This window comes from Spodoptera frugiperda, chromosome 9, assembly GCF_023101765.2.
Source record: "Spodoptera frugiperda isolate SF20-4 chromosome 9, AGI-APGP_CSIRO_Sfru_2.0, whole genome shotgun sequence".
NCBI lineage: Eukaryota > Metazoa > Arthropoda > Insecta > Lepidoptera > Noctuidae > Spodoptera > Spodoptera frugiperda.
The window spans coordinates 5,162,019-5,186,185 of NC_064220.1; the positions used below are offsets into that span (position 1 = coordinate 5,162,019).

Here is a 24,167-nt window from a genome sequence, read left to right on the forward strand (position 1 = left end):
TCATAGGGATGCATTTATTGCACACACACTTTATATCTCCTACGTGTAGTCTGTAAAGTCATTTAAACTTTACCGATGCCAGTGTTCCTCTTGTTCTTCGCTATGTAGCTTGAATATCATATTAGACTAGAGCTACAAAATTAGTATTAATTTTTCTTTGGTTAGGTTGGATGATGTTAGAACATAGAGATTTTGAGTACTACGCGTGTGATAATTCGTAAGGGCAGGCAGATGAGGAGGAGTTTTTATGCTTAGCCAAATTATTTGTTTATTTAAAAGCTTCATGCATATGTTCAAATGTATTTGGTGAACATAACGCCGTTGGCATTTTCTGCAATTATATTATTGGTTTCATGCACATATTTTAGGATTTTGTAAAATATTTTTTTTTGGAATAGGAGGCATACAAGCAGATGGATCACCATGATGGTAAGCGATTAGCGCCACCCATGGACACTCCTTACACCAAAGGAGTTTCAGGTGCGTTGCCGGCTTTAAAAAGGTTGTTTGTTCTATAGTTTAGGAAGATGTTAGATTTCAATTAACTTTTCAATTAAAGTTCCCGATATCATTACTGAGTTTTATTAAAATATTTGTCTAATTACTTCTAACTAAATCTGCTTGGCTTTCTGTAACTTTCAATTCGAAAGACCGAAATGAACTCGGTCGCGGTCCTTCATGTCATTGGTTGTGAGAATAATCTCGACCAATGACGAGCGAGAATGCGATGGAACTCACTTCGAAAGTTCAAATTGACAGTTACAGAATAGCCTAAGTGTATATAAGTGCAGTTGAACAAAAATATCGATGACACCTTAAAGTGATATAACACAGTTGCAGACAGAAATAGCATTTTCATTCCAAAGAATACAATGTGTTTGAGCTCAATATGGTTCTGACACGAAACCAGTTGAAGTTTTTGGGAAAGGAAAAATGTTATTTTGATTTAGATAAATATGACTATTATTTGAAAGTTCTTTTGAAAGAATTTTGCTGAAGTGGAAGTTATAGTAAAATGTTTCTGCCATATTGTCTTTTCCCATTGTCTGGAAAATCGGTTTGAGATGGTAAACCTTATTATTATGGTTGGATTTTTACAAGCCATTAATCTTTTACAATATGCAGTCATTCAAATAATAACATTATAATTACATTATTTGAATGACATTCGGTATAAGAAATAACATTCGTAAATTGATTGTAAACTTAGCATGTGATAATGTGTATTGGCGCCCAACATGGGTCTCTTTACAAACCGAAAATTAAACAAAAACCGTTCGAAACGACTTGAAACTACGAAACGTACGGAACATTCACAAAAATCTCAGTATAAAACACGTTGACGGTTTTATTCGATTCCGATACTTAGTGGGAACGCTATGCATACTGGGCCGTTGCAAAAACTAAACAATAAAATGATTTTTCTTGGCAACTTCTGCAGCGTTTTGCAGATTCAAAGTTGAACGAACTGAGCTTGTCCCGGCCGACCAATAGGGCGTCCGTACGCGCAATGCGACGACCTCATTGGACGGTAGTGCATTCAAAAGACCTGCACATGTGACGTTTTTGGAACAACACCACATTATTTATTGTCACGTGTTTTAAACAAATGGTTTTGTTACTTTTTTCATATATCTAATCTGGTGTACTATAGCTGTCATGATAGTTGCATGTTTAAGGACAGTAAAGACTGTATATTCTCAACATTTCGAAAGTATGTGCTGCTATTGAAATGTTTCTTTTGGTTCTCCTTACCACAAAAAAATTAGTCTGAAGTATATTGGGACTTGGTGCCGAAGTAACATTAAGTTTTGTTTTCATATCCAACAAAAAGTTTTTACTTTAGTATCGTGTCTGTGCAGTAGACACTGTAGATTGTCATTAAATAGTTGTTTTGCAGTACATGTAAATCACTCGGCGTCGCCTATTTGGAACCGGCCCAGAAATCTGAATAGCTTAAGTTAATGCAAGCCATACCTTGCTATATTTAGGTCAGTTTTACTTTGTTTTACATTATTTGCCTATGCGCAAAACCGAGTTATCGAGTTTCGAAGATTTCGAACAGTGGCAGTTAAAATATTGCATGTTCGTGTTTATTTGTTAATTTCATCGGTATATTACTTTAGTTACAGAAAAATGGTCTGGATTCTTCTTAGTTAGAGTAAAATGTTCTGGATTCTTCGTTCTTCTTTATCTTTTCTTTTCTATAATATGCTCTATATCTTTCACAAATTATATCAATGAAGAAAATACAACCATTTATTAATTACGTATCTTCATTTTTAGTCTATATCAGAGACGCGTTGCTACTGAAAATGCTATTGATAAAGCCCATTACTAACAACATTTCCGACTCAACAATCTACCCATTTGACCACTTTCCCAGTTGATGGTACATGATGATGAGATCTTTGTAAATTCAATTAATAATGACGGCAGCGTCGAAATGTGTATGCTGTAACGTAATGGAGTTCCATTTTGTCAAGTGTAACAGCTAATAGGAGACGCGACCTGTTAATAAATTGAATTCATGGTGATAAAAGATTCCCCATCTTTGAGTTTGAATACAATTCGAGCTTCTATACGCTTGAGTCCTACTTTCTTGGCCTTTTTCAAATTATCGGGTGATTGACTTCTACATGACGGCGTCATCGATTGAGTTTTCGCAAGTATGTTACCTACTGTTCAGTGATGTTGGGTTTGAAGTCCAAGTTGAACAACTATACATTCCTAATACTATATTGATATTTAATTTTTAAATATAATGATATTTAATTTTGCAAGTTGGTTATAAGATAACACTTTTACACGTCAATCTTTGAAATAACTAGATGAAGCCGACTCTGAGAAGAAATGCTGAAACAAACTCAAATACAAGTAAGTAAGCCTTCTATCAATCCCACAACTTAGGTCATCTATTTATAAAGAAACATACACGAGGATGACTTTAATTAAGTGCAGGCTTGTCATAAAATGAAACAGTTTCCCTCCTGGGACGTATAACAAATTCTCCAAGGGCAGAGTGACATGAATGCAGCGTTAGAAGACGTTCAATCCGTTTAGTGGCTGACAAGATTAGCCTCTCTCACACTCCCGCAAGATAGCCTTATTCATAGTCAACTCGGTTATAACTTTATTCGTTTATACTCCGTTCCTGTGTCAAACGATCCGTTTTTCCAGTGGTAAATGGCCTAATTCTTGATTCGTTTTGGAACTCATTGATAAATTCCTTCTAGAATGTTGACTTTTGGCCCAATTTGGTTGGTTAAAGGTTTTGTGTCAGATACAGGGAATAACATAGAATGTTCTGGTAATATGATTGATGTTTGGTAAGTGGATCAACTCTTGTGACTCTCTTGACAGTGCAGAATTTTATATTCACGCATTTTTTTAGGAACGTTGCCTCACACTATTATCGTCTCCTGAGTCGTGGGTGTGTTTACAAACATACAATTTCACATGCACATGACACCCAGACTCGAAACAACAATTTGTGGATCACACAAAGACTTGCTTCGTGCGGGAATCGAAAACGCTACACGTTGCACGGCAGCCAGTTGCCTAACCAGTCAATTATTAAATTTCTTTAAAAAATAGCCTGTACCATACATTTATGTGGCATGTTAAATAAAGATTTCAAACTTATGAAAGAAATGTTCGCACCATTTTTAAAGTTAACTCATAGATTTGTCGGTGGATAAGGAAAGCGTAACAACTACAATATTTCTCTAATTATTAATTATTTTATTGTTGACGCCTTAACGATTTTAAGCATGTTTCGTACATATTTTTATTTCAATGGCCATTACATAAGTCTTGTAAGGAACAGCCGTTTATTTTAACACGTTAAATGGGTTTATAGAACTCGTAATTTAAAAACAAACATTATGGAATCGAAACGTACTATTTCTTTTCTTAATTGTAGAACTATTAAAAATTCCGAAGATTTCTCTTTTAGTTTATCACGCAATTAACTTATTGATAAAGGGGTTTTGGTTTATTAGGGACAAAAGGAACATTACAATTATAATTATTGTTAATAGTTATTTGGACCTATTTTTTTTATGTTACTTATGTAATTTTTTACGTTAATAAAAATAGATACCTGACAATCAATTAATGAATATTTATTTTACATTTTATGTACATTTATACAATAGCGGACTTAATGCCAAATAGTGTACCTTTGAAACATAAAAATAATATCAGACATTTTAAAACTGATAATATTTAAAAACGTAATGTTTTCTTGTACTTAATTGCTAGTCCCACGGTGGGCGCCAATTTCAAATAATGGATTTCAAACTTTTTGCATTGCAGTGAAGCAGTCAGGTTTGAGTTAGTACAAAATTGGGAGGACTTGCATCGTAAAATGCAGGAAAGCAAGACTGGACTGGCGTTATCTTGAAAGTGTAGATAAAAGGATGTAAAGACGCTTTGTGAAGCACCTTAGCATTTGACACTGAGCTTTTAAAATTTTCCACACTTCAAAAGAAAATTCAAAGGCTTTTATGTTAGTGCATAGCGTTATTATTTACAGGTAAAGATGTGGGGTACACAGCCCCTGTTTGTTATAAAATGATATTTATTTCCTAAGTTTATAGTTACTTTCTAAGTGCTTTGCTGTGATTCAAGAAATGAGTTTTGCTTGTTTGCGTTAGTATGTTACGTTTTCGTTTTACGTTGGACTCTATACATAAATATAGCTTTTTTTTTTCTAATTAATTATTAGTAGTGGCTCCCAAACAAAAATGCACAATCGATCAATTCATGTTCGGACACCCATATATTTTAATTTGATAAAAAAATGTGTTTTTGTAACAATAAAAAACGTCTAATCTCCAAAAATACTAAACATGTACTAATGCCTCATATAAAGATAGCAAAATATAACCCAAAAAGCGAATGTATCACGAATCACGGACCAATTCAATTTCATAGGTCATTTGGTTGTGTGGGTATGAGTGGCGATTGTCAAAGTTCCAAGTATGGGGAGAACTGGAACGCATTTGGCAACTAGACCGCGAAACTCGGACGGGAATCGAAATTATATCTCGCGTTCGTAGATTATATTTAATTGTGTGCCAGACGTCTGTCGAAATTGTCGTACACCGAGATTTCTGTTGAAATAAATGTTCTGTTTTGATACTTGTATAATACTTAGTTATTTTAAGTGAAATATCAGTCTTTTTGATTTAGTTGATCCAACGTCACGCCTTTTGTCTCCGGATTATGACTTGTTATACCGCTTGATTTAGGAATTTGTTTTTTATTTTCAACTGCATATTAAATTCTAATAATGATTGTATCTTCTAGACATTGATTTCAATTTCGATGTCTCCAGTTCGATATGTGTATTGTACTTATGCCTGACGTTTGGATTCGCCTCTTACGGTGATTATATTGCAGGTAACTAATAATACTATCAGTTTTATTCTACTTGTCTATCTTAGGGCTCTTTAAATTTCGACGATACGTTTACCCTGCCGCTGGTTCTAATGCAGTAGCATAGTACTATGTGATAACCAGCGGTACTTAAATGTGCGAAAGTCACACGAAACATCATCGAAAGAACTCCTAATGTTCAGTATACAATACGAAAATATCAATCTTCCAATTACAAAGTTTATCGCATATAAATATGTGTACTGACGGTACATACAATATTTACAAGGGGTGAGTTCCTGGCGCATCTGGGCTGGCAGCGTGGTTGGCCGGCCGCCCAACGATCGCCGACCCAATTACTATGCCGAGTTACGAGCCTCTACTTAGTCGGCTGCGGTGTACCTGATTATATACTGCTGTTGATACTTTCTGAAACTGTGGTCGATTTCACCAACCTCCCCCTAAACCATTTCTTAGCTAAAAGTTACTTAGCGTTAGTGACGTGGCAGTTAAACTAACCCCTTACTTGTAGTGTTAGGTGTCAAATCGTCCAAATGTCAACGTCGCAAATTGGCGATTGAACGGCTATTTCAAAGTTATACCAAAAAATGTTATCATCAACCAATTTGCTGAACATGTAAATAATTGTAGGCAAGTATACAACATCGTTTATTTAAATGCATAACGATATGAGCTAACAAAAACTTCCAATCGAGACATTATAGAGTATTGGAACAACATTTGTTTTGGCAGTCGGTCCACAGACAGAATAATTAGCAGCCGATGCTTTCATTGAAGGCTGTCATCATATAATGACGTCATGCTCGCTCACCCCGCTCCGCACATAAAGGTCAAATATCGTAGGTACCAAGTACGTACGTAACAGACGCGTTTGAGCAAAACAAGTAAGTATCTCTAATGACTACTTAAATATAACGACATTTTTTGGCATAACATGTTAAGATATCATAGAACTTTATCTAATGTGTAGATAAAGACAGAAAAAACGAACGTATAATATAAATCGTAGAAACAAAGTTCACTAAATGTAAGTCCCACGTTGGGCGCCAGTAAGGATTTTAATTGATGTCTGAAATATAGGTAAGTAGTTTCGATTTCACAAACAATATAATATATAGAATAAGTAAATTGTTGTGGCAGTCGATGTGGCGAGCCGGCGACATCGCGTATCATACGATGAATAACTGCAGGAATCAGCCAAGGTCGGCTAAAATAAGGCTTTATTGCTAAATCTACACAGTTATTTTCGGTTTGTATTCAACGCAAATGTTGTATTTCGATTTGTCCAATGTATTTTAGTTACTTTGAACGTATATTCAGACTTTAGTCCATAAACAGAGTCAGATGTAATGTGTTATTTTAACAATGTGTGCAATTCCTAATGATTTCGAAATTGATGTAGTTTATAAAGTACCTATTTATGGTTTAATTCGAATAAATAATTTGACTTTGATTTTGAAATGATGTTGTCATTCAACAAAATAAGAATCATCATTAAATGTCGTACAAGCATTTATAATATTAACATAGACATTTTTTTTTAAATAGCACACATTTATTAGACTAGTATCTAACTATCTAAGTGAAGATAATATATTACGTTGGCTCGGCTAAATATAATTATCTGTTGGTTGTGCAGTCATTTATCAAAGTGAGGCAGAGAAGGGCCCATTCAAGAGTCTAGTGTTGGCACTCCTCCCAGACTGAATGTCTACCCTCCAACTTTCCTCATTTGCACTAGATATACAACGGCATATATCATATGCACAGAGAATTTGGCATCTGTTAGTACATTACTTTGAATTTGATCTTGTCACGTTTTCTATGATGGCTTATTGAATTTAGAGTTCGAGAGTAAAGTTGGTGTTTTAGATATTATATTGACGTGTAATAAAAATTGTTTGAGAGCAGGGAATGAAATCAATAATTGTGAAAAAATATATTGTTCTAAAGAAGTAGAAGGACTGGATCCTATCCTACTGGAAAAAGTGGTTTGTTCTTTTTCCATTTATTTATAACAAAATATTTATAACTAAATTACAAAACTTCAAAAGTAACATAAATAAATAAATAAAATAAAATATAAAACTAAATGTTTCGGTATTTAAATAAATACTGAAATAAGAAAACTGAACCATGATAAAATATAATTCACGTTTACAGGTTATGATCATCATCATATTATCAACCACAACTGCTGAACATAGGACTCCCCCAATGACAAAATAAATAGACCGGTTGGAAGCGACCTGCATCCAGCGACTCCCTTTTTTAAGGGGGGGAAATCATCCAATGAGTTCTCCCGTGGCGAGAGGGAGTGTCAGGTTCTTACTAACTATCCAGCGACCTTAATCAGGTCATCCACCTTGTGGGTGGACAGACAGGTTTCAGGTTATACTTTATACATATTACTATCGCATATTAAGCACATGTCAAACAATATGATCAACGGTGCAATAAAACCTTTAGTACATGCTGATAAAAGTGTTGTATAATCTTTATCAATGTGGGTCAGTAGAAATAGATAATGATGATTAGGTCAACAGGGGTGTCCCTAAACTATAAATAAAAATGGATCACTAATATGTGTGTCCGTGCTTGACTCTCAAATGATTGTATCGCATCGGTTATTGTAGACACAACGTTTTGGTGAAATATGATAAAAATTAGAAAGGTTGGAATTTCAGGGTATTATCGAGCAATGTCGATTCGGATCGCTAGTGAATCTATTTAAATAAAATGGATTACTGATTATTTTTTCTTATGATAATTGAAAGTTGTAAATATTTTAGTTTGTATTCATATGTTAGTCATAGGTATAATATTTTTTGTTTTATATATAATTTTTCTTTAAGTAGGTTAATGTTCTATAATTTAAGTTAAATATGTATTATTATTTATCTATACTAATAATACATAACATCTATTCAATAAATAGTTTTTGACTTGGACCGAAATGTAATGACTTCTTAATTACATATTTCAGATCATATTTTAGATCAAATTGAATAACTTGTAGTCTTCATGCATATGTGTACGTAAAAGCATGAGTTATTAAGTTACAAAAATAAATTTCAAATCTAAGGTAAGTCATATTTTACCCGTTCATCGCTTCATAAGTATGTAAGATGCTTGGCGAAGTAGTAAGTAACCAAACGTTGGTTCTAACAGTTAAGCTGTGTTTGACCTACATACAGGCACCTTATTATTATGTGCAGGTAAAGTATGAAGATAAAATCTTTGAAGAATTTTTATTTTATCGGATAGTGCAAGGAACAAGCAGATGGGTCAAACATCAACAGCCCGACAACTCAGTCACATCGACATCAATAGTCGGACTGTAGTCTATCAAACCATAGCCAGTTTGGAGACAGTAGTTTAAAAGCATCAGGTTTACCAGAGAACGCGTAAAAAAATCTAGTAACTACTAGTTGATTAGTACTAGGTTACAGTACAGTACAGTAACAGTAACAGTTACAGTAAATACTAGGTTTTTTATGTTATTAACCGGTAAACGAGCAGACGGATCACCTGATGGTAGGCAATCACCGCCGCCCATGGACACCCGAAACACCAGAGGCGTTACAAGTACGTTGCCGGCCTTTTGGGTGTTAGGAAGTTAAGGGTTGTTGGAGAATTGGAGAATTTCTTTGTCAGCTTTTACGAATCCCACAGGAGAAGTAGTTACCACGCCTTCTCTTTCTGCATTCTATGAATCAACTATTGGTAAGCAATCGGCATCGGATAGTTTGATACCCTCTACACTAGAAGAGTTACAAGTGCGTTGCCAGTCCTTGAGGGGCAGGGAGGCATGGATCTCCAGTAACCTCACATCACACGGCGATAAAAATAAAAATAAAAGAGTAAATATAACCTCTACCATCTTCAAACAAGAATAGATTATCAAGAATACATCATGTATATCATGCCCTATTTAATTTCTTTTTTTAGATAGCTTTTATATTTATTCTAAAATTTCTTCGTGACGTAAGGATGATGACGTCAAAAGAAACAAAATGGTTGTATAGAGCACGGATTTGACCTATGATAATATGAAAATTGCTGGTGGATTAAAATGGTCGAATTTATTAAAGTTTATAATACGTGTATTGTGTAAAAACATAATATTTTTTTTATATATTTTGTATTTTTATCATGTATAGAGTTATGTACTGAATGAGATGATATACATGATAGGTGCGGTGGCTGCCGCGCAACGTGTCGCGGGTTCGATATCCGCAAAAACAACACTTTGTGTGATTCACAGATTGTTATTCTGAGTCTGGGTGTTATTGTGTATGTGAAGTTGTATGTTTTTAAAAATACAGGAGAAAATCCTAAAGTAGGGCAATGATAAAAACAAATATTTTTAGCGACATGGAAAGAATTCTGCAAGAAAAAGATGGTGGTGATATTTCAAAACCCACCCGATTCTCGAGAATCCACCTCTATGCATGGAGAGACAAAGGGTGGCTTTTATGTCTACCCCATTGATTTAAATTTTTAATCAGCACGCCACTATGGTCAATATAGTAATGCCTATAAGCACTATGTGACTTCGGAACTGTCTGGAATCAGACTGCGAACTGACGGAAGACGTCGTGGGTTCAGTAACAGCTGTAGCTACAACTGCAATGCTAGTATTGGTTAATATGCCTTTTCGATGAATAACGTAGTGGTATCGTTGAAGTCAGCAGCAATACAAAGAGAAGATTTGGATAAACAGCCTGTCTCCACTTCTACTGGAGAGCTAAGAGCGTTAGTTGAGAACCTAACTAAAGTGTTATTGAGTGCTAGTTTTATTATTATTTGTATCGGTTTTTTTTAAATCCTGTCTCTAGTAAACAGATAGATCCTACACAGCTAAACAGATAGATCCTGCATATATCTGTTATTAATATTAATTCTATTTAATAGAAAATTTAATTAATAATATAATAATTTCCTGAAACAGTACATAATCAAAGATTGCTGAAAATCATAAATTAAAACAAAAGGATAGGATAATTACCAAAGTGAAGCACATGATAGCTCACATTACATTTTTCAATGAATGAAAGTGTATTCATTTTTTTATTGTTTTATTGTATTCAACCGTTGAAATTATTTGTTTTAAAACTGAATAAGCTATTATTAACTTCAAGTTTGTGTACCTATTGTAACTTGTTACTTACCTTTATCATATTGTGTTGACAGACCGCAAGCTGTTTGCGGCTCCAGTCATAGTTGGCGGCGCCCGCGTCGAGATCTAGCGCTCATCTTGAATGGCGTGCTCTGATTGGCTGCTACAAAAGTCCAGCACTTGATTGGACCAATCACGTGTTTCTACTTAATTGTCATTGTTCTATTACTATGATTATAAATATAAAAGTTTCGATATTCACTCAAGTGTCCACTGAAGAAATTATTTATGAAATTGTAGAGATTTTTGAAGTTCTTAACATTACTGCTTGTAGACTATCGTTGATGTTGACTACCTTTAAACAAAGAGAAAATAAGTATTAGACATTGGTCATTATTGAAGAGTGCCCCGTTGGTCGAGTGGGTGCAAGTTTGACCTTCAATAGAAGGTAAGCGGCAAATGGTAATTTCATAACACAACACCTTTTATGAGAATAGTGAGGTTACCGGAGGTCCAATAATTTCCCTTTCCAATTTTCCCAATCCCCGATTCCCCAACAACAACTTAAATTCCTAACCCCTAAAAGGCCGGCAACGCACTTGTATCGCATCTGGTGTTTCGGGTGTCCATGGGCGGCGGCGATTGCTTACCTTCAGGTGATCCGTCTGTTCATTTACCGGCTTATACCATAAAAAATAAAATAAAAAGATGTAGTATAGAGATGTATGTGTTAAATGTAATTAACACTCCAAATGCAATGTTAATATCCGTGTGATAAATAAGAAATTTTAGAAAAACAAAAAAATGCTCATAACTGATCCGGGATTCGAACCCGTGACCACTAGGTTGGCAGTCGTAGCAAGCGACCATTCGGTCACCGAAGCAGTCAGGAGGCAATGAGACAGAGACTTGCTGTACATACAATGACAACGACGACTATTTATTTATGTTTGTATCTATTTCGTATTATCAAACAGAAGAAATAAGAATACAGCACAAAAATCTTTACAGGCACCATAGAATTCCTAAGTTTTTAACAAAATGATTAGCAAGAGGATTTCAGCTAAGATAAGAAAGGCTTTCAAGGCAATACCAAACTAGGCTAAACAATGTGAAGAACATTATAGAAAAAGAAAATTACCCTGTAACCCAAATGCATAATTGGACATTGCGGGACTGTTATATGTAATTTCGCACAAGGTTGCAATATCGATTGTGGAATGGTCTGTTTGTTACTTTCCAACCTTAATAACAACCTCCAAAGTAACACATTCAAGTATTTCGCGAACAAAACAAGAATATTGCACCGAGTAATCGTTTTCGTGACACCACTCTCAAAATAGCTCCCATTCAACAATCGATACCTAAAAATACCCTTAAAATATCGTCACTGTTGTTCTCGTCACGAATGTCTCACGGACGCTAAGACAACTCTCGCTCCATCCACCGAGATATCGACGTAAATATTCGATTCCCACTCGCTCGGTCAGATCTAAAAATAATAGTTGACAAGGAGCGGGTCGGCGGTGTTATTGGATAGATAGATAGGTGGTGTGGAACGTTATCAAACAGACATTAGCCGCGGTCCTCCCACGTCATCGTCATTCATCCGCTTCGATCGCACGCACACACGCGCGCGCCCACGCGGGCCACCACACCCGCGCCACCACCGGGCTCGCAGCACCCAGCACACCAGCCGCGCCATACTTCTCCATACAAACTATCCACCACGTCGCCCGACACTCTCACACAGCCGTCCACCATCTTAAATTCATTCACAAAAATCGCTATGCCACAGCACCTATTTGTTTACCGTTTCACGCCTCTCTGAGCACACTCCCACAATAAAATTGAACATGGCTACCTTCTATCGTCGAGGATGTTTCGTTTCACACTCGTTTTCTTGTTGTGAATGCGTTTTTAGCTCGTTTTTTGTTGGCAATACGGTCGGTTGGTTGTGCACGAGGGCATTACGCTCGTACGTCGCGGCGGACAGTGTGCAACTGAAGAATGGTGGCAGGACTGCGGACGGCCGCGGACGCGCCTGCGCGCTACTACCCGCCAAAATACACCTACGCGCATGTATGGGTTTGTAGGCTGTGGTTCTCTTTCAAAACTTGCACAGATAATATTTCATCATTAACTGTCGCCAAATTCATTGCATTTACTGAGGGCTTTATTAAATAAACGAACACGCACTTATTTCCGTAGCAAGCTGATTGCTACGCGATAACGAAATTGTTAATTTATTTTCGTAGCGACTGTGCTACGGGCGACTACGGCGTAGACTTGCTTGGCAGATTGTAGCATTTTCTTGTAAAACTTTTGAATCAAAATAAACTTTGTTAAGCATTTTAAAACTATTTGATTTAATTGATGTGGTGTTTAAAGTATGGTGGTAATTAAATAGACACATTAGACATATGGGTTAACATCTAATAGAAATAATAGGTAATAATATTTTTTTTTGTCTTAAAAAGACCAAAATGTCTACACTATGGTACGAATATGTGTTAAATGCCTACATCATGTTTAATAATGCGACCTAACCGATCATCTCTCTATATTTAGACCTGTCACAGCACATAGGTAACACATTCTACACGAGAGCTGGGAAGTGTTGCGTGGAAATTGGAATCATACAATGGCGCCGTTAGTTTGTTATTATTTATAGCTATCTTATTTATATCTCGTTTATAAATAGTAATTCATATTGATACTATAAAGAGCGAAGAGCATTTGAAGGCACTTTTATGATATAAACTGTGTAGTTGCAACGTGCAACGTCACGCGTTTTATCCCCGAAGTGGTAGGTAGAGGTGCACATTAAATACTGTACAATGTATATTGTGCATTTTAAACCCACTTTATAACTTTTGTATTGTAAGTTCCCTGTGATGGGGGTGAGCCTATTGCCATATACTGTGCACAATTTCAGGCTCCGTGCTACTACTAGAAATTTTCAAAAGACCGAAAAAAGCCCAGTAATACTTTACCCGATCTGGAAATTGAGCGCGAGACCCCTTGTCCGGTAGTTGCACTTGCGACCACTCGACCAATGAGACGGTATGTAGTTAAATGAGCAATAAACATTATGTTATTGTATGTAATACTTATGTGTATTAAACGCCCTAGATCACCTTGTTGCGTCGAACAATTTTTCTCAGATATTTCTTTTTATTTCGGTTTCAAATTGAATATTTTCAATTCGATATTGAATTAAGTAAACGTCGACAAACGGAGAAGGAAAACATCGCGAGGAAACCTATCCTAATTATAAGTTTGAAATCGCCAACCAGCATTGAGCAAGCGTGGTGATTAATGCTCAAACCTTCTGCGTGCGTGAAGAGGTCATTGCAGTAGCCACTTAACAGGCTGTTGATGTGATATGTGATTGAACTAAAGAGTTTAAAAATATTCAACATCATACATCTACAATCATTAAACCAAAGTAAATAAATTTAAAAATTAAATAATGAACCGCAGGCGACCATTTTTTGTTCTCCGTCTGTATTTAGAACTATTTCAGGTCATTCTATTTTGACTACAGTCTGACAGTATTATTTGTTGGTAATTTAATTATGTGTTTTATTTCGGTAACTGTTAATAAAACCCTGATACCTTTTTACCCGATGTCGACCTTTAGACAGTTTTATAAAAAGGTCACCTGTTAGATATGTACTTGGAGGTCTATTGGCAAAAAGTCTATAAAATATGATATGTATGAAGAGACAACGCCTTGTTTGTCTATAACTGGCAATCAAGATCAAATACAAATGGGTGTAAGAAATTGACATGTATATACTAATAAAAAAAAATAAAAAAAATAACGGGATTATTTTCTTACAATTTTTTAAACGTGAAAGTTTGTGTTTACGTTTGTTACTCAATTACGTTAAAACGGCTGAAAAGATTTGGATGAAATTTCAAATAGTGCTAGACTAAGATCCACAATAACACATGGGCTACTTCTTATTCAACAGGAACGCGGGCGAAACCGTTGATAGAAGCTGGTAATAAATAAAACTTTAAAGTTCTTGGCTTTCATTGAACATTTTCTTGCTTTCTCCATCAATGCAGTGTCGTCACCAATTGAATGCCTGGCACCCACACGTTGGCATTCTCATTGTAATGACTTCTTGCATACTGTCATGTACCATATTGATGAAATGTCTCCTTCATAGAATCGCTGTGTATCGTGACTCGAGCTGGGAGACATTTTAACCCGGTTTATGGAAGAATATACGTTAAGAATATACATATACTAATTTCTACCAGAGGCTTTACTCGCGTTCCCGTGTGATAAAAAGTACACTTTATGATAATCTATCCTGTTCCAAATTTTATTCTGATTCCTTCAGCTGTTTTGACGTGATTCAGTAACAAACATAGACACAAAAACAAACTCACAAACATTTACATTTATTATATTAGTAAGATACATAGGTAAAGACATATATTAACACTAGCTTCTGCCAGTGGCTTCGCCCACGTTCCTGTGGGATAAAAAGTATCCTATCACACAAGTCAGCCCATACCCTGTCTGTATACCAAGTTCCATCAAAATCCGTTAAGTAGTTTCAGAGTGATTGACGGAGAAACATTCAAACAAACAAACTTTCACATTTATAATATTAGTGTGATAACACCTTTGGATTGAAGAAGGGTTTGACAGAGGTGCATATATAACATAATATTATGTTAAAGTCCCGTGTATTAGAGCGTAAGCCTATTGTTATATACCGGACACAATTCTAGACTTAGTGTTGTAATTCAGAAAAAATCGAAATACTAAAAAAAAATATAACACTGCCCGACGCAGGATGCGAATCTGAGACTCTTGTTCAATTGTACTTGCGACTACTCGACCAACGAGGTACGTAATCGAAGAAAATAGTAGTTTTAAACCGTTCATCTGTTCGTGACATTTAAACTCGGAAATTGTTGATTTAATTTCGCTGCAATTCAAGGCTGAATGCTTCACTTGATCTGGAAACAGGGGCGTAGCTAGCGCCGTATCTGCCGTATCAATTATACGGGGCCCCCAGGTTACGGGGGCCCCAACGTGCTTGAGCAATAAATAAAACCTTCCCAATTTTTTATTTCATATCACAAAAGTCCAATTAATCAGTACATACCTTTCTTTTTCGCGTAAAGCATGCGTTCAAAAGTTGGCAGTAACTTTAGGAAAGTTAACGTCTATAAAATAATAAGGGCCTCCAAACATGGATTCGCTGTTTCGACAATAAAGAAAAATGGGCCCCCAAACATTTTTTATACGGGGCCCCGCCAAGGCACGCTACGCCACTGTCTGGAAATGTTATCGTTGAACCATAAATCTTGGGGTCGATTTAATTATGGAATCGATTTGAAGATTGAGTGCTCCTATGTCTCAAAAGGTCATTATTGTAATTATTAGTATTTACATATTTCATAAATAAGGGTCTCTGAATTACGTTGTATAAATTTCCTATCCTATACAGCTCAGCAGTTGTATTTCTCCTAATAGCTATAGAGGCAAACAAACATACTAGTAACGGCTAAAAAAACTCAACAACAAATCGACATAGACGTGTATAGAGTGTTACTTAATTTCCACATACGTACACAACTCACGTTAGTCGCAACTCGCTAGTAATAAGTGGCACATCTGTCATCATCAACAGTTTGTAGCAGTCTACTTCTGGACTATAAGCCTCTTCTACATAAGTAGGATTCCCTTAATCCCCATACCTGCCAGGTGGGTTAGAGATCATAGCGTAAAAGATTCAGGATTATCAGAGAGCGATGCTATCCGATATCTAAGCAATAAAGAATTCCGGAGCTGCGGACTACATAGCGGGTTTACCGGGGCTCCGGCTCGAAAAGCAGGAGTAGGAACAGGGTGGTTTTTAGTCAGTAAGAGTCTGACACTCCTTCTCGCCTCGCTCAAAGCGGGAGAAGTCATTAGATGATTTTCCCCCTTAATAAAAGCAAGTTTATACAAATAATTAGTGGAATTTTACGTATAGGATACCCCCAGAAAGAGATGATAGTGTCTAATGTGTTCTTCTCTGCCGGCATAACACGGTATACACATTTTACACATGTATCGAATTAATGAATTAACCAGTTCGTTATCAAACAAAGGATTTGTCCTCTCTGTGGATCGATACGTTCGCTCCATCCATTCAGTTTTATCCGCAGGATACTCAGACGTCTTACGTTAGGATGACGCACGAAGATTAGGGCGCTCGGTCCAGGCCGAGACACTCCGGCGCCGGTCTGGCTAGACCGAGGTCAGACGAAAAACCAGCCAAAAAATAAATAGTTCTCAACGTTCATTTATCTCCCTTTCAATAAAACTGTTGCGTAATTTGTACTCGTTGCCAAAATTTAGGTGTATGTCGAATTATGGGGACGTTATGTAAAGTCGTCTGTTATGTAATCGATTTGAAATTATTTCATGGAATATTGTGCAGTATGATTGCTAATTCACATTGATGGCAAAGTATGGGCTGCTTGACATTGGCCTCTGAATGTCAAGGCAGCCATTATAAACAGATATTTACAAACTTCATCAGCCCTGTTTAAGTTTGTAATCACGTGGGCATGCCTTTATAATAACCGTGACAGTCTAACACTAAGTGTATTTTAAACCATAGAAATATATTTTTAGAACTACTGGTATAATAATACTCAGTGAAAAATAGCCAGTCTCCTTTAATAATAATATTGAACAAATAAATACCTATTGATTCATTACAAAAGTTTGTCATGGGCAATGACGTCACTGCTAAATGTCTCACAATTCCTAGACTCAGCAAGTCTACATAATGTCTATAAATAACTTAAGTCCTAACATTGTCTTATGAAGTCAGAGACAACGGGACATTTATGTGCAAATTATGCTTTATTTATTATATTATGACATTTTCGTCCGGACAAACTTATTTACCAACAAAACAAAACTCTAAAATATACCAATATCGTAAATATCCGTCGCACTCGCTACAGCGGCCGGCTACGCACGAGCCGCCTACGGTTTTGAGTTTCAGGGCATTCATACATGCGAGAGCGAGAGAGCAATCACCCAACCAACGTGGTGTACTCCAAGGGAGAAAGGGACAGGGGTAGTTATCGATCGGCTTGCGTCACAGAGAACGCGTGGGCGCGATGACGTCACGCCGCACCCGCCAATCACCACTTTAGGAAAAGGCGCCACGAATTAGCGAAGTGTTGGAATATATTCATGAAGAGTTTTTCCTTGGTTTTATGTCGTTTCTGGAAGGTATCAATGAAGTTTACATCCCTTACAATGTAATTGTAATCGGATGTCGTTATCGCGAATACTGAGCTAAGTTTAAGTTTTTAAGAAATGCGCGTCTTACAAGGTAATTACACTTTGGTGAAATTGGTTGAGCTATTGTTCTAATACTGTAATAAATTGGATATTAATTAACAGCATTTTTATTCCAATTTTAAGATTACACTGGACTGTGAATTAAAAGTTATAGTTTCAGTGTAAATGAATTACTATTAATAAAATTATGTATATTCATCTGTGTTAATCATCTTCTCTTACACGTGTCGTTGCTATAAGATATTGTAAGAATCCATACCCACGCACAGTAATTTTAGATATAAAAATGAAATGGTTGTTCTGGTAGAATCGCTACATAAGAGACAATCATGAACGATCGCTACGGTCCTGCTACGAAACTCGTAGAACGTCGTAGTATTTTCGTAGCAATATAATTTTATGCTCCACCACAGCGAGTACGCGATATCGAATACGCCATCTAGTAGTTGTAAATACAAACTAGTTAGGTCTCGGTGTTATTATTACAATGTAGATAACGCCACTATTTCCCCGAAGCAACGACATCTAGTGGAAAGACGAGTAACTAATTCTGTCATGATACTACAGAGTCTCGGTAGATGGCGCTGTATACAAAATGTTAAAAATACCATGTTACAAAATCATGAATTTGGATAAAAAGTCAGAATTTATCACTTTTGGTATGTAATATTATTTAGAAATGATATTGTTTATTATATGTTATGTAATTTTTTTTTATTGGGTGTTGAAAACATGCCAAATATTCAATTACCTACTATTTCAACCGCAGACTTGCGGTGATAAATATATGACGGAACATTAAATTACATAAAACAACTCAAGCCAGTCGTAAAAACATAAATGTAGTGATTAGCAATTTTGAGTTCAATGTTCTTGACATTAGAGTCTGTAAAATTGTAAATATCAAATTTTAGTGGATATTTAGATTAGTGAACGTTTTATTTAAATTTTTATTATTACACTTCCACCAAAGTTTTATATTTCCTGTGTCTGTCTATACTAAGACTTGGCTAATCTCTGTTTACCGGAAAATTTATGTCAAACTTGAGTTTTGTTAGGACAAACAAATAGTTAATTTAAATAAAACCTTTTGTTAATTATTTTATACCACGACAGTATCAAGAGAGCACACAGCCTACCTGATGGTTAATTTATGTTTCATTCAAAAATAACTTTTCTTTGCGTGAGAAATAAATATGAAGTAAACCTTTAAAAATCTCTTAATAAAGAAACTACTGATTAAACGTTCTATTTTTTTTCATTTGTTGGGTCGACGTTTGGCCGCTATCTCGCCCGATGATGCGGCCTACGATGTAGCACGTCTGCCCATAAGCAACCTATTCACTCGGGCTTTTGCAATCTATAATTTACTCAAATCTTATGTTTGTACCTCTATAATCAAAATACAATAAAAGTTTTTATCGATACCACATCGAATTCACATCCGCAGTGACCTCAAAGCTAACGGGTAAGTAAATATTGCTGTTTGAAATGTTAAACATTCAAAGAGAACAAAGAAGCTACTCCTACTTACAACTAAAGTATCATATAATATTTAAGCTAATAAAAGTAGTACAAGCTATTTATAAAATTAAGCAGCTCTAAATAAATTAAATTACTAAAAATCACGGTATGCTCACGCACATTAATGTAGAAAAGCTCTACTAGTTTCGAGTGGGACAGACAAGCAGACGGTGCACCAGTGCTGCGGGTGTCCATAAGCGGCGCTGATCGCTGATCGAGAGGGGTAACAATTGCATCTTCTATTATTTTCGTAAACCCACTGCCTACCATCTTAACCCCCATTATTCACGTAACCGGTCGCCGCCATACGCACGCTTTCGTTATTAATGCTTGCCTCTTGCGTATAGACATAGTCAAATCTGTGTAGATTTGACTATTTCTAGACACCCACGGAAACCCATGGCAACTTTGCTTCACTTCTTATACAAATCCGTCTATCGTTATTTGTAGGTTGCATGCATTCGTCAAATGACGCATCATGTAATATTTCATTTAGTGCTTATTCGGTAATGTAAACGAAAGAATATCGATGAACTCACAAACATTATGATTCACTGTATAGAAAATGTTTACATTGCATTGTTAATTTTTAATTAACATTTTAGAACATCTATCATATTTACAAAGAATTCTGAAGTTAGCGGTGTTACTCATTTTATGTAGATGGACTATGAATCTTTTGGTGTAGATGACTAAAAATGTTTTATTGCAATACTTACACTTATGTATTGTATAGGTACCGGAAAATAACAAACTAATAAATATTATATCATAGTAATCACTTTCTCGAATTGTTTGTTAATTATTTTGACTCATTACGTATACATAGTATATAATTATTACTTATGCTGATAAAACCACTAATGATTGAAGTCAAAACCTCGAAGTTACTCAATCTATTGTACCTATTATATTTACTAAAAAGGTATACCTATGTGTTGAGAACAAGACCTGCATTTTTCATTGCCATTTAAACTGACTACGACTTTCGTTCGTAATAGAATGGCAGTTTAATATTCTAAAAGATCTATCCATAGAGCAGTTTTAAGTACTGCAATAATTAATATCAAGTACAAAACTTCTATATACAAATGAATTCGACTTCTATTACACTTATAATTACATCTAATAAAGTCCATATTTCAAAAGTAACATTTTTGTAACCTTCGCGACGCCATATGATATGCGAGAGTTATTTTTCAATACTACTATTTTGTCAGAACAATGGATTGCTAAACTATTTCTTTAAATATCTATGGGAATTGGTATTATCTGCGAGCCTATTGTTTTGTCCACCCATGTAATGACTTTGTAACGTTAGGTGAGGTTACGGTAACGCTGTGAACTGTTATATCGTTTGTTAATGGTACTTAAGTACTAGAGAAAATCTGTTTGCGTTCTCTTCGTTCTTATTTTCGGTTTGCTAAGGGTTTTTTTGAGGGGAGAAATTCATGCAATGACTTCTCCCGCCTTGGGCGAGGCGAGACGGATTATCAAACTCTTGCCGATTAAAAACCACCCGATTGCGAAGGGGTGATATACCTAAATCTCTTAATTTTAATCGATGTTAACTGTGATAAATTGTATTAAATGTTAAAACTTATCGTCAGTACTCTTTTTTTTAAATCGTTTATTCACATAAAACATAATATAAAAATACATACGAAAATCGCCAAACTGTAAGTCAGTTTGTTGGCGATAATGGCGCTCTTTAATTTACAATTCTTATTCTTATATCTTTTATATTTCATTATTGTTTCATTTGTTTGAAGTTGATTTACCTGTCGAAGTTAGCTCAACAATACCATTCGACGATACCCGATTTAATTACTCAAAACTTCCTACATGACGATCGCATTTAAAGTCTGCCTTAATAACTAGGTAAGGAAAACGATAAGAGGAACAAATTGCAAAATACACAGTATACTATCAAGATACCGGACTCCCAGTAGGAAGTGAATGGAATACCAGATCATTGGCGATAGAACATAATTGCATAGTAAGTCTGTATGTCCCAGTTTCGTGCCCTATGGAAAGGTGAAGGCGATCGCAAAGGTTACCAGATATAAACAAATAACCTTTGTACTCAATTATTGTAGTACAATAAGGTGTGTCACTGATATTGGGGTAATTATGTGATTGAGTTCAGTCGGAATCATTTTGATGAATACTGATTGTATAATTGTGTATGTAATTATTTTGCTTACTAGGAACGTGGGATGCCATGCTAGGCTCCACCAAAGCGATAGTGGTGTCGCTTCGGTGAAACCGCCTCACGGCGGTGTCACAGAAAAACGACGTAATACAAAGTTTGTGAGGTTTACCGGAGGCCCAATAGGCAACACATTTGTAACGCCTCTGATGTTTCGGGTGTGTGTGGGCAGCGGCGTTTGCTTACCATCAGGTGGTCCGTCCTCTCGTTTGCCGGCTTATATCATAAAACATGTGCATCTATGTTTGTCAATAAAATTTAGATATTATTGAAGATTTAGATAATGGAGCAATTCTTCAAGATAAGTAGGTAAGTACAGATTTCCCTGTGATAATCATGCACTTATCATTATTTCGATGTTTTGATAACAACCCAAGTATCATCCTGATAAGTAAAATAGCATCACTATATTTGGCAATGTCCTTGCAATCCTCGGTAGTATAGTGGTAAGTATCCCCGCCTGTCACGCGGGAGACCGGGGTTCGATTCCCCGCCGGGGAGAGTTCTTTTAGCTTTTGAAGAATTTTGATTTTATTTTGCTTTGTTTGAAGACTCGAGATGATCTAACCAGTAATCTGAATTGCTAAAACCATCTGCGTAGACCAGTTTATTTTAACGATTATTTTATTTAATGTTTGAAGATCACCCATTTGCAATTAATTTTTATTCTACATATTTTATATCCAGTCATAAATCACTGTTTTTATAGACTTATTTTTTTGATAAATGTCATAAGTGTGCATTCCTAAAAGATCCTTAACATTTGGAAATTTCAAGTTCATATGCCATCATCAGTTCATCAATTCTATAAATAACATGAAGATGTTACGCTATTTAAGAACTTCTTGCAAACGGCATATAGCAGAGTTTATGATGATTATTTTGTTCTCGAAATGTCGCAATATTTTATTGGTTCTGAGTGCAAAATATAGGGACAGTCAGCACAGTTATTTAGTGTGCAGTTACGAACAACAATCTGTATTTTTTACCTGTATATTGAATAGCTGTGCTGACTGTACCTGACGTGTTTTTTGTACATACTGAGTTACCTGCAAATTATTTATAACTACTTCACGCGCGGTTATTACCCGCTCTGCTTGGCTCCTATTGGTCATAACGTGATGTTTTAGCCTATAGCCATCCTTTTAAAGTATGCGGGAACAAGCGACAGATTTAAAATTGTTCAAAGGCGTTTTTTTTTTAAATGGTTGTCAATGGCAAACTGGCCTGACTGTTTAATTTATTTATTAAAGCTTCACATTATTTATTTGTAACAATTGTAACCAAAAAATGTTTTAATAAAAGTTTCTGCTATTGAGTAGTTTACTATCATGGCATGTTCCACGGCGAATAGAGGAGCACTAATATGATTTTGGGACAGAAGTAAGATAGAGAACTACTTAATACGCGATACTCGATTACAATACTAGCGCAGTGTAAACTAGGCATAAGAGACGATTAAGTACCCTAAATTCACAGGAATTAGGTACTTTTTTGTGCGTACGAAGGTACTGGCAGAAGCTGGTTAGTAAATAAGTGGAAAATTATAATTATGTAATAAGTACATAGTAGGAATTGCTCGTTGTTTATTAAAGTTATTGTGTCTGTTAATATGTAGCACAGAGTACTATTAATCGTGAAATGCCAACATACCTTTATCTGAACTGTAACAAAAGTCAATAGTGACTTACTGACGTCCTTTGCTTTTACAAATTACGGTCAGTTTCAATAACCTATTATTATTAATTTGTCGGTAGATTTGGCCACTAGAGAACATACTAGACATAATTTTGTACGTATGTATTGACGGCTGAATTATATGTATAACAGATCTTTGGATTGATATCAGTTTTTGATGGGAAGGTAATGGAAGGTTGCATACATTGGGATTTTTATCTATGCATAGCAGGCCGTAGTCATCTTCTGTGAAACTGTTATGCTTCAGAAGGAAACTGCAGAGACAGACCGAGAAAGGATGGATCTGACTCTATGCTTGTTGTTTTTTTTCAAAGAACCTACGCATACTATTCATTCACCAGTTTTGTTATAATTTTAGGTAATAAAAGTTCTTACTGATATTCGTGAACATATTTTTTTTTTATTCATAGTGGACTTAGAAATTTCGACATGATGATCATCTGCCTCCGTGGCGCAATTGGCTAGCGCGTTCGGCTGTTAACCGAAAGGTTGGTGGTTCGAGCCCACCCGGGGGCGATTCTTTTTGTTGTTTTTTTTTGGGACATTTTTATTTAGTTGCCATACGGCTTACATCATTATTGGTATTTTTGAATATTTTAATTTTGTTTTTATGGCTTTTGTTTACATTTTTGTATTGTTCGAAATATTTTTCTTGTTTTCCTTATCATTTAAATTCTCGTCATTTAAATTTGTTTCAAATTATGAATTTTATGTTAGGTTTATATTATTTTGATTAAATATTAAATGTGATAAATATGACAATTAATGGATTTTATGAAGTAAAAGTACCTAGATTCATTATCGGTCTTTATAAAAAACAAATATTTTTTTATCGACCAATGTACAATATACTAAGTCAAAAT

General features: G+C 35.5%; 1 protein-coding gene and 2 non-coding genes across 3 annotated transcripts in view; 2 read left to right on the top strand and 1 right to left on the bottom strand.

The window, feature by feature from the left end:
* The window catches only part of LOC118271214 (protein piccolo), a 30,741-nt gene extending 18,185 nt beyond the window's left edge, over nucleotides 1–12,556 (bottom strand). The window contains exons 1-2 of the mRNA XM_035587217.2: nucleotides 12,393–12,556; nucleotides 10,581–10,883 (exon numbers count right to left, since the gene is read on the bottom strand). The gene's annotated coding sequence lies outside the window, so the exon portion shown is untranslated. The remainder of the gene's footprint in view (nucleotides 1–10,580; nucleotides 10,884–12,392) is intronic.
* Nucleotides 12,557–22,035: 9,479 nt separating this feature from the next.
* Nucleotides 22,036–22,107, top strand: Trnad-guc (transfer RNA aspartic acid (anticodon GUC)). Its single transcript has one exon. It is a non-coding gene; the product is annotated as a tRNA-Asp (tRNA).
* Nucleotides 22,108–23,746: 1,639 nt separating this feature from the next.
* Trnan-guu (transfer RNA asparagine (anticodon GUU)) lies at nucleotides 23,747–23,820 on the top strand. The gene has a single exon. It is a non-coding gene; the product is annotated as a tRNA-Asn (tRNA).
* The last annotated feature ends 347 nt before the right edge of the window (nucleotides 23,821–24,167 follow it).